Raw genomic sequence first — 12,689 nt, forward strand, 5'->3', positions numbered from 1 at the left:
GTTCCTGAGCAGGTTACTTTCCAGTGCCTCTGAGTTTGTATTCCTACTTCTTGATTTCGGGTCTGTTCATGTCTGTCCTATTCTCAGCTCTTTGTTTTGTTAATCCAGTCATGTCTCCATGTCTGTTTATCCCCAGTCCCAGGCTGTGTCCCAATTAAGAGACCGCACGCTTGAAGTACGCATTTTGAGTGCGATTACGTCACCGCCACGCGACGACAGCTGTCCCAATTCGAAGTGTACTTCAAATGCGCTGTCGATTTCCCCAAATATCAAGCGTGGTCCGGTGCACGCTTCGTGGTCCCATATATCCCACAATTCATAGCGCGGCGGTGGGTGTGGATAATTTTGCCGCAAAATACGGCAGACGGCAGAAGGCAACATTGCAGACATAGAGGACAGTTACAAGTACCTGGGGATCCCGCAGGCGAATGGGAACCATGAAGAGGCCACTAGGAAAGCTGCAACCACCAAGTACCTGCAGAGGGTCAGGCAAGTCCTGAGGAGTCAGCTGAACGGTAAGAACAAGATCCGGGCCATCAACACCTACGCCCTGCCCGTGATCAGGTACCCTGCTGGGGTAATAGGCTGGCCAAAGGAGGAGATAGAAGCCACTGACATAAAGACAAGAAAGCTCCTGACCATGCAGCACCCTGAGGCTGTATGCTAAGCGGAAGGAAGGAGGCCAGGGACTGGTGAGTGTCAGCACCACAGTCCAGGATGAGACAAGAAACATCCACGAATACATCATGAAGATGGCCCCAACTGACAGAGTGCTCAGTGAATACCTCAGGCAGCAGAAACCCAAGAAAGAGGAGGGAGACGAGGAACCATCATGGAAGGACAGGCCCCTGCACGGTATGTACCACCGGCAGATAGAGGAGGTGGCTGATATCCAGAAATCCTACCAGTGGCTGGACAAAGCTGGACTGAAAGACAGCACAGAGGCACTAATCATGGCAGCACGGGAACAAGCATTGAGCACAAGATCCATAGAGGCTGGGGTCTATCACACCAGGCAAGACCCCAGGTGCAGGCTGTGTAAAGATGCCCCTGAGACAATGCAGCACATAACAGCAGGGTGCAAGATGCTAGCAGGCAAGGCAAACATGGAACGCCATAACCAAGTGGCCAGCATAGTATACAGAAACATCTGTGCCGAGTATGGCCTGGAAGTTCCGCGATCAAAATGGGAGACGCCCCCAAGGGTGGTGGAGAATGACTGGGCTAAGATCCTGTGGGACTTCCAGATACAGACGGACAAAATGGTGGTGGCTAACCAACCGGACATAGTGGTGGTAGACAAACAGAAGAAGACGGCCGTAGTGATTGATGTAGCGGTTCCGAATGACAGCAACATCAGAAAGAAGGAACACGAGAAGCTGGAGAAATACCAAGGGCTCAGAGAAGAGCTCGAGAGGATGTGGAGGGTGAAGGTAACGGTGGTCCCCGTGGTAATCGGAGCACTAGGTGCGGTGACTCCCAAGCTAGGCGAGTGGCTCCAGCAGATCCCGGGAACAACATCGGAGATCTCTGTCCAGAAGAGCGCAGTCCTGGGAACAGCTAAGATACTGCGCAGGACCCTCAAGCTCCCAGGCCTCTGGTAGAGGACCCGAGCTTGAAGGATAAACCGCCCGCAGGGGCAAGATGGGTGTGTGTGTGTATATATATATATATATATCATAATAATCTGACAATACATATAATAATCTGACAATACTCGTTTCTCGCGGTTAGTATCATGGTTGCTAGGCAACCTGAGCAGCGCGACAACGGCTAGACCGTCCCATTTCACAAGCCTCTCACTTCCGCACTTCTCGTACTAATAGTACGCACCGTACATAGTACGCGTAGTGCGCGTACTTCAAGCGTGCGATCTCTTAATTGGGACACAGCCCCAGTGTCAAGCCCACGTCTTAGTCTGAGTGTGTGTGTGTGTGTGTGTGTGTGTGTGTGTGTGTGCACGCGCGCGTTACTTCCTGTTTTATTTTGATAATCTCCTGTATTTTCCTGCTTCTCGGGCTGTGCCCCAATTAACACGTGAGGAGCGGATTGAAATTGTGTTGATATCAGGTGAACGCAGTAACCGGGTCATTGCAGCAGATTTCAATGCAACACACCCTACGAGACCACCCAATGGCTGTGAACAAAGAGAAACTTGTAAATAACTCATGAACAGTGATGGGAATAACAGCGTTACAAGTAATGGCGTTACTTTTTTCAGTAACGAGTAATCTAACTAATTACTATTCCTATCGTTACAACGGCGTTACAGTTACTAACAAGGAAACGCAGTCCGTTACTATTTTTCAACAAACAGACGGTTGACGCTGTGTTCAGCTTACCGCATCTTATATTAGCTGCACGGAAGTAGCTGTAAGTAATCTGGGCGCTACAGCTTTAAGCAGCTGCGCGCTCCCGCGGACGGCAATCACGATCACTGTCTAGCACAACACCTGGAGCTCAGGGGGCAAAACAATCGCATGAGTGCTGCTGTTTGACTGAGGAAGAATAAAGTAGTCGTGGTAAGTCAATCACATGACCACTTAAAGACAAAGCAACAAGGTGATATATACCAGTTTTTAAATTGTGTTGATAGGCCACGTAAAACCAGAGTCATGATAAACAATATATACGCGGCGTTTTTTCCTCAATAGTTTCGCCACGTTAGCGCTAGCAAGCACTCTCTGCTTATGAGCAAAAAACCAAATCAAAACGGGAAGTTTTAGGAGTGACGGCGAGAGAGAGAGAGAGCAGAAAAAGAAAGAGAGAGAGTTTTGAGATGTGAGATTTGTGACGATTAGCGTGTTTGGAGTGTGTAGTTAATGTGTTGTCTTGTGTAGTTAGTGTGTAGTGTTGAGGATAGTTTTGTGTTGTGTGTTAGAACAATGAGGCGACTGCTGTCTCCAGGTAGAAATAGGAGTGATACACCTGCTGCTGTCAGACCTGCAGGTATCAGGCTGTGATGTTCTCCTTTGTAGTGGACAGAAAATATTTTTTTGGAGTGGCACAAATAATTTGTGTGGCATCTTATTGAAGAACAGCTGATTGTTCTGTAAATGGTTTGAAATGGTTATTTAAAAAAGGGTAAAAGGTAAATGGATGCAAATAACTTTGTTGTTTGCAAAACTTGTGCATAGAATTTTAAAATTGACCATTAATATTTGCATTTAAAGTTATGAAACATGATTCATTAAACATGTTTATGGTTGTTACAGTAAAAATATAACTTTTTCTACTCTGATTTTATGTTTTTTGTCTGATTTTAGATCAATTCTGGTTATACAGTATGACAAAATGAGAACATAACTGTAAATTCAGGCACGTGAGGTTGTGCTAAAAAGAATGATACCAAACAAGGCAAAGCAAATAGTTTTTAAAGGTAAAATGTGGAGGGAAAATCAAGAGTAGTAAAAAAATAGCCAATTATACCCTGGACCCCAGAGGGTTAAACGTTCTCTGTTTTTTTTTAAAGTAACGCAATAGTTACTTTTCCAAGTAATTAATTACTTTTACAATATTGTAACTCAGTTACTAACTCAGTTACTTTTTTGAAGAAGTAACTAGTAACTATAATTGAATTACTTTTTCAAAGTAACTTGCCCAACACTGCTCATGAAAGAATAAAGTTACGTTGAAACCAAGCACACCATTGTTTTTCTTGTGACATTACCAATAAGTTTGATGTGTCACATGGCCCTCTTCCTATTGAAAAAACAAAAGTTGTATCCAAGATGGCCGACTTCTAAATGGCCACCATGGTCACCACCCATTTTGAGGAGTTTGCCCCCTCACATATACTAATGTGCCACAAACAGGACTTTACAGTTTTTCTCAAATGCTAAAACACATTTCACAAACGTTTCCACCATGTTCCCCAATGTCTAAACACAACACCCTTTTCTAAAGCTACATAAATACAACCACACCTTCCCACTGCAAAACTCAAACTTTCACACCAAAAGAGCAGCTCGAAGCTTTCAAAAATGTAAACACCATACACATCATTACACACTACAGCAAAACAATTGAAAACACAATGCTCAATTTGGGAGAATGTTCTTTGTTTCATAACTGCCAATGCATATTTTTCGAAACTATACAGTAACGGATTGTCGTAGATCTCAGCAGAGGATTAGGCATTTAGATTTGTGAGTTTCATATGAAGAGTATAAATCTATAGAAAATCCTGCATGTACGTACACTACTGTAACACAACTCAATGCAAAAACAGAATCTACTGCACACAACAGTACTCTTGAAAACATGATCAGGGTGTGAAGTTTTTTTATTTACTTTATTCACACCACACACACACCACAATCACTGTGCGGCATCATGTCGCTGAGCTGCATCGGGCCACATCACCTCATCCACATCGCAGGCTATATTGTCTCTTGCCAGGCACCGCGGGAAAAACGCCCTGGAATGGCGAATCCATCCTTGGAAGGCCTCCGCTGGGATGTCAACACAGGCCAGCTCCATTGCCCTTAGGAGGTTCTCTGTTCTGTATGGTTGTCTGTCATAAACCTTCCATCTCCACGATGAGAAGAACTCCTCTATAGCAGCGGTCCCCAACCTTTTTTGCGCCACGGACCGTGCCCGACAATATTTTCACGGACCGGCCTTTAAGGTGTCGCGGATAAATACAACAAAATAAAACTAGTACCGGTACCGAAAAAAAGATTTATTCATAACACACGTGAAAAGACCCAGGAAAACCGAGTTAACGATAAAAACGATAACAAAATAACGCTGAAAACCGATAAAAAACCTGAAAACCATACATTTCACACCTGAGCCTCAACTCTCGCGACCCGGTACCAAACGACTCACGGACCAGTACCGGTCCGAGGCCCGGGGGTTGGGGACCGCTGCTCTATAGGGTTCAGGACAGGGGAGTAGGGTGGCAGACAGACGTTTAAAAAGTGGTCACTGTTGGTGGTGAACCACTCTCTGATTTGGTTTGTTCTGTGGAAGCGGACATTGTCCCAAATGATCACATAAATGTGATGTGCGGGCCCAGGATGGTGTTGTTGGCGGTCCAGGAGGATGTCTTTTAGCTCCTCTAGGAAGGTGAGGAGACGTTGGGTGTTGTAAGACCCAAGGACATCATGCCGGTGAACAAGCCCCTCCGAACCCATGGCCGCACAAAGAGTATTACCCCCCCATTGGCCAGGGACCTCAGTGATGGCTCTTTGGCCAATGATGTTACGGCCTCTTTGCCTTCGTTTCTGCAGGTTGAAGCCAGCCTCATCCAGGAAGAGGTACTCATGAGGTCTGGCCATCGCGTCCAATTGTAATATCCTCTGTGAAAATGTGAAAGTGCACAGGTGTTCAGAACAACAGTCAATCAGGTAGGACAGTATTGTCCAGAAGTAATGTAGGCCACTGAGCAACACAGTATGTCCACTAACTGTACTGTGAACATGGATGTATACTTACTTGCACATACTCGTAACGTAGGTCTTTGTGTCGGGCAGAGTTGCGCTCAAAGGGAACCCTATAGACCTGTTTCATCCGCGTCTTTTGGCGCCGGAGAACTCGGTCTATTGTGGCCAAGCTGACATCGTCAATGCTCTCAAAGTTGACATTATCGGCAATGACTTTGTCTCTGATCTCCCGGAGTCTGATGAGGTTGTTCCCACAAACCATATCCACAATGAGGGTTTCTTGTGCCGCTGTAAATATGGCAACCCTCCCACCTCTGTGTGGCATTCTTTTAACTCTGAAGAAAGAAACATGTGTTGTCAACTGACATGTGTTACAATACAGTCACAACTGATTTGAAACCAATAGACTACTTTCACAGGTTTGTAAAACTGTATTGTGACAAAGAAAGCAATAGAGTACAATACCTGTTGTGTTGTCTGAATGCCCTGATAATGGTGGCCACAGTGAACCTACTCAGGTTTGGACAGACTCTTAGTCCTGCTTCAGCCATTGTCATGCCATGGACAATGACATGGTCAATGACTGTTGCTCGCATCTTGTCCGTAATGATGGTGCGAGGTTGTCTTGCTCTCCCTCCTGGACCTTCTCCTCTCCCATGTTGGCCTCCTCCTCTTCCTCGTTGACCTGCTCCTCTTCCTCCTCTCATTTGAACTCCTCTTCCTCGTTGGCCTGCTCCTCTTCCTCCTCTCATTTGAACTCCTCTTCCTCGTTGGCCTGCTCCTCTTCCTCCTCTCATTTGAACTCCTCTTCCTCGTTGGCCTGCTCCTCTTCTTCCAGGGCCAGCTCTTCTCCCTCCTCTGCATCGAATTCTTCTTCCCCTGACTCTGCCTTCATCCATTGTGTTTGTTTGGAATCTTCAGCAAACTGTGCACTCTGAACTTGCTTTTATACATGTGGTCACAGCATTAGCAACAAGTGTCTTCAATTTTGAGTTGTTGTGTGTAATGAATGATGCCAGGTGTGTTCATTGTGTTCAAATATTGCTGACTGTGGCAAGCATGTTGCATCACATGAGCTTTGATTTGAGAATATGAGCAGAGTTCTTTTGCAACTTGTGTTTTAGCAAGGCAAAATGTGGTTAGATTTATGACAACGGAGGATTGTGTTCTGTGAATTGTGTCTTCATGTGACATGTGTTTATGATATTGGTAAATGATGGCTAGATTTAGTAAATGCGTTTAGACAACTGGTCATTTGGTTTAGAGGTTTGGCATTTGTGTTTTAGCATTTGAGAAAAACTGTAATATCACCAACCATTCCCATTTTATTACGGTGTATCCATATAAATGGCCCACCCTGTAGAAACAAGTGAAAAAGTCCTGAGTCACACAGTCCTATAGACTGGTCTGCCAACATCTGGCAATGACCAGTCATGAGAGAAAAATGAATATTTCCTGACTGATCTTCGTCAGAGGTCTCTGGAGGTTGATGGCAGTGACTAGGTAAATAATGGCTAAAGTCCCGTGATGCATGTCTACAGACTAAGACTCCTGACGACCCCCTGTTGCTAGGAAGAAACTGGTGTTTTACAATCATTGGCAAAAATCTCCTTCTGATTTGTGACTTTGGCACCAACAAAGACATGATCACACTGTCATCAGTATAGCAGAGGCTGTAGTGTCCCAGAAGCTGCTGGCAGAGTCAGACTTAACCTTGGAGAAAGGTATCAGTACAGCTCATCAGTTCGACAAAATAATCAGAGAGTAATGTGGAAGAACAACAGACAGCATAAAACATAAACTTCTGAAAAGTGAAGCCAATGCTGAAATGTCTTAAAGCTGCATTTTTTATGGCCACCAGGGGGTTATATTTGTAGTTCTAGTCCTACATAAGTGAATGAGAAAATGTCTTTCTGACTGATCTCTAAACATTTTCCTGTTGAGTTTGTGTGCTCACATTTTGGGCCATATTGAATGCACTAAGGCCCAGTAGAATAATAAATAAATAAATAAATATTATTTTGAATTATCTTGAATGCAAAGCAAATCTAGTAGTCTGAAATAAGTATACCAGACCCAGTTTTACATGCCTATTTATCTTCTGCATTGTCTCAGTCAATGAACTGTCACAGACATTAAACACTAAGATTGTGTAGATGTACTTACTGAACCAAGTAACAGAATTACAATGGCTTGAATCTGTTTTGGTTGTCAGAAGAAGTCATGTAACACTCAACACATCTGACACAATTTCAAACGAGTTTTAAAAAGCACAGCACAGAATAAATCAGAATTTAAAAGCAACACTGATAAAATAATGATGATAAATAATCAGATTTCCTCCTCTAAACTGATGTAATCCAGCTAAAAGAAATGTAAAGTCTGTGGATTGTGCAGTATTACACACAAGTTACATAAATTCACACATATTACCAAAGAGCGGCAGTAAAGATTTTTAATAATATCACAGCTTGACTTTGAGGCCTAAAACATGAAACATTTTCCAGAAAATTCAATTTTTTAAAAAAAAGAAACTGGAGTGTTTATTGAACGACATTGAAAAACAAAAGTTTTTCAAAATGAAATTGCATATGAGATTTAACTTGTTTAAGTTTACAATAGTTAGTACGTGACAAGTGATGGAAACTGTGGCTTTGACTGTGGGTTTGTGTGAGCGTATATGAGCCAAGAGATGGCTGTTCGCTATGTCTATTGCTGTTGCGTAAACTGCTATTTCCTCATTATTGTTCTGTAGACGTGGCTTATTGTGACACCAGTTTTATTCATCAACTATGGTTGAAAGCTTACATTCACATCACAGGAATAATTTAGGTGATTTTAATGATTTATTTGAAGTGTTCTTTCTCCAGGGTAGAATGATTGCACAGAATACATCTTTAATTCGGTGCACAGCCACAGAGCACTGTTGATGTTGTAACAGCCAACGATACTTTGGCAAATATATGAACAGGTTAAACAGTCAGTAAATACTGAAAGTCATTGCTGCAGACAAATCACCAGCATCAGTCAGATCAGATCAAAACTCTACAAATCTACATTTATTACTGCAAGTCATCAGGGAAAGGTCTGATGGATATTCCAGGAATAGTGATGTTGATTTTAAGATTAGTGATTGGTTAGTAGACAGCAACACCTTCACTTTCATTGTATAGAAACAGTTGCATACTTTGATCTACTTGTACTTTGTTTACTTGTACGTTTGTGAAAGTAGATGTGAAAGGGTTGTGGCTGCATATTCTTAGGCTTTTTACATGTTATGATACTAATTTAAAGGCTTGTAAACAGATCTTGTCATTTTTGAGATAGCATGGATAGCTGTTACATCCTGTCTTCAGTCTTTATGCTACATAATTAAGTTTGTAAGCTGTTTTTTTTTAATATAGTCTTCCATCTATCATCTAGCAAGAATGTAAAGAAGCATAATGAAATTAAACTCAACATGTATTTTTTCTAAACCAAGATTTAAAAAGTGGTTTTCACTTTAGTAAAACCACAGCTGTCAATGTATTTGGGTCACACGTCTTATGCACTCTAATTAATGTAACTAAATTTCATGTTGATAATGACTTGCATGCTGTGGACATGACTTGCAGTTTCCTGTTAGTAAAAAAACACAGCTGGCAGTCTGTTATTGCCACATCTTTGTCCACAGCGGTTCTAGTGAGCATCGGCTTTCTGTTCATTTCGTTTGTCAGCCATGGACAAAACTGTGCTGCTCCTGTTGTACCTGCAGGTTGTTCTGCTCATCACTGCCTTTCCTTCGGACGCAGCTGGTCAAGTCGTAGTGAAAGGTCCAGATCAGGTAAAAAGATCCGCAACCGCAATCAAACAGGTAGGGATACATAAATATAATGATCTGTCTGAATTTACAACAAATTCCATATTACATTTTGTGGAGAGAGGAACTTAAAAAAAAAAAAAAAAGATTAATGCCGCAGAAGAGAAAGCTCTCTGTTTTAGGTTGTATCACAGACCTGGATCATGTGGCTGGCAAATGTGTTTGATTTTGAGTGTATTTCTACTTTTCCATAACAAAATTGGAAAGCTTTATCATAATAAGGGTTTGTGCAGTTTTATACTCCCTTAAGTTCCTTCCTTGTATTTGGAAAGATTCATCAAAACTTGAAAATCTTTGGAAAACATGCATGCCGTATCCTCCAAACTAAATAAGAGGGACCATCAGGCATGTTATCAGTGCTCAGCGCCTATGGAATTGACAAATGTCAACGCTTGCACATGTCTTAAGCCATTACTGCATAAATGTATATACAGGCTTAAGAGCAATAGATGCTCCCAGTCATATGACATATTTTCTCAGGGGAGGCCTTGCATATTTCAGCAAGACATTGCTAAGCCACATACTGCATCTTTACAGTAACACCGTTACATAAAAGCAAAGTCCGGGTGCCTAACTGGACTGTCTGCAGTCCAGACCTTTCACCAACTGAAAACTAAGTCCACTGTGAAACAAGAAATACAACTGTCACATACAGCTGTGTGGCAGGCAGAGGTTGGACCCAAAAGCAGGACTCGAAAACAGAGGTGTAAACTAAAACAGGAAGCTTTATTGCTGCATAAAAATATTCAAAAATAAAAGCACTAACAACTGAAAACTCTGAAACTAGTAACAAAACTAGAAATAAACAATTAGGGAATACCACTAGAAACTAACTGGTCAAACTAGGAACACACGAGAGACTACACAGCTAGCATGGACAATGTGACAATGAGCAGAAAGGGGACTGAAGATTTAAATGCACACAGGATAACAAGGGGATGGGCAACAGGTGGGAACACAGGAGGAACAAATCAGACACAATAAGACGGGGGAAGAAAAACTGAGCGAAATGCACGAGAGACCAGGACTACCAAAATAAAACAGGAAACACAACACAGACCCAGACAGTGAGGGACAGTGAGAGAGCGATGGAGACATGATGGGCTGGGGAGAACACAGATGAGACCAGGACACAAAAGGAAACAGACTAAATGAACAAGCAACTAAGAACTCGTTACTTTTACCAAAATGGTACATTTGCTCAGTTTAAACATTTGATCTGTTTTCTGTGTTTTATTAGATCAAATGTGGGATTGTGAGATTTGCAATTTATTGCCTTCTGTATTTATTTATTTTTTTACACAGGATCACAATTTGTCTGGAATTTGGATATTTGGAATACATCCTATAGCAAAAGAAACGCTGAACAAACTCCTTCTGGACTCTATATTAATCTATAAATGTCATGACCATGTTTTCTTTATACAGTAACAACGTGTCTATATTTTACATGTTGATTTTAATTTATCATCATTGCATAAAAACACAATGTTCATGTTGCATCATAGGTGGCAAACAGGATGGTCAACCCATCAAAGCAAAAACAGAAGAGAAGCTCCATTTGTTCCAAAAGACCTGGAACATGCAGCTTAATGGTAAATTGTTTTGTTATTTACATTTTTTTTTAAATTTCCTGCTCTTACAGAACAGCAACTTGATAAACACTGAATCATCTTGTGAATTATCTTTTTGTTTCCAAAGCTTTCTTATTACAGAAAACAATAATGGAATGCAAAGCCCATGTTTTTCTTTATAAAGTAAAGCTGGTCCTGTTACTATGATCACTATTGCAAATCTTTTTATTTATTTTTTATTTCAAGCACATAGATATTTAGAGCTAAAGCAGAGCAAAGACTGTTTTATCAGTTATTTATTAATTTCTCTCTCTCTGCAGGGCCAGTAGTTTACCCATCACACATTGCTCCAGCCAGAAACTCCTTCCTGCATTTTTCCATTGACCTGGCTGCTTCAATAATCTACGCATATAAACTATCACAACAACAGATTCTCTGCAAACATGTTGCAACACTGCAGTTGGTACAGCAGTCACCTCGCATACATCATCAAAATAGACAGATGCTAAATTTGAACCAGCTCACTGGACTTCTCTGAGAAGTCTGAAATTAAACACAAATAACATTCAACCACTAAAACTAATTTTGGAAGTAAATATAAGATGAAGTATTAGGGCCACATTAAGAAAATAAAATATTTTGATAAATTTGAGAGTGAAGTCAAAATTTCAAGATTAAAATCAAAAATCTATTTTGAGAAAAGCATCAAAATGTGGAGATTACTTTTGTTGTTTCAAGACAAACTGCCACGTTTCTTATACCCTCTACAAAATGCCTTGTGTAGATGAGTTAGCCATTTCACATTACACGAATACAGCTTTCTGCACCATCTTTTCAACATCCTTTTACATATCACCATAATGTTTTCCTTCTTTGTTACTTAAGTCGATTCTGAAGTACGATTTCACTCAGAGGGTACAGCAACCATGGCAGATTGTCTTGAAACAAAATAGAATTACAATATTATTCTCAAAATGATGAATAATATTGTTTTTCTCAATGCGGCCCTAATACTACGTCGTATAAATAACCTCGGCATCTTAATTTTAAAAAAAATCCTAAAGCACTTAGCTGTTTTAAGATATTTTTTTTGTAAAACTATGAATTTGAAAAATTGTAGAGAACAACAATAATTATTTTGATATTACATAAATATATAAACATTGCATGTTGGAGGATTAACCACAGGAACATAAAAAGTGGTTTTGGTAATTACCAGTATTGTGTATTTATGGCAGCTGTGGATACCTTGTGTGGAACCTTGCACTGGATAGTAATAATAATTTTGTTAAGTACTGCATATGCTGAGTATGAATTGGACTAATAAAATATTTAAAGCACTGCACATGTGTGTGAATTAGACTGATATTCTGAAAAGAAGCTGTGTAGTTAATTGTAAGATTATCCAATGATGACAAATAAAGAGATGATAAGATGGTGTTAAACACAGCGCCAGAAAATCAGATGTATCATATGTATATTTGCTTCTCCTTCAAACCCCTGACTCACTGACTTTGAACAACTGTAAAACTTCCACATGTTTTCTGCACATTTTATTCAGTAACTTGCTGACTTACCTGTGCTGGTTTTAAGACACTGAAAGAAGATTTTTCAAATTTTACTAAAAAAATAGTTTGATCAGACAGTCTGTTTTTGCACTGAGCATGAAACATCAGAACACAGAAGAAGCTTTTCTACATGCAAAAAAATCCTTATTTTCTTTGTAACACTGACTGAAACTGTCAAACTTTTTTGAGCAGAGTCACAGTCACATCTCTGTCTCACTGGTGTCTTCCCAGTATTACACAGTATGTAACTGGTGGTCACAAGCAAACACTACAAAATAAGACTTCTGTTGCCCAGAAC

The 12,689-nt window shown here is 40.8% G+C and overlaps 1 long non-coding RNA gene across 1 annotated transcript; it reads left to right on the forward strand.

The window, feature by feature from the left end:
* Window positions 1-9,064: 9,064 nt before the first annotated feature.
* On the forward strand, window positions 9,065-12,251 carry LOC135932215 (uncharacterized). The gene is made up of 3 exons (XR_010573330.1): window positions 9,065-9,243; window positions 10,758-10,844; window positions 11,144-12,251. It is a non-coding gene; the product is annotated as an uncharacterized LOC135932215 (long non-coding RNA).
* The last annotated feature ends 438 nt before the right edge of the window (window positions 12,252-12,689 follow it).

This window comes from Pelmatolapia mariae, linkage group LG18, assembly GCF_036321145.2.
Source record: "Pelmatolapia mariae isolate MD_Pm_ZW linkage group LG18, Pm_UMD_F_2, whole genome shotgun sequence".
Classification (NCBI taxonomy): domain Eukaryota; kingdom Metazoa; phylum Chordata; class Actinopteri; order Cichliformes; family Cichlidae; genus Pelmatolapia; species Pelmatolapia mariae.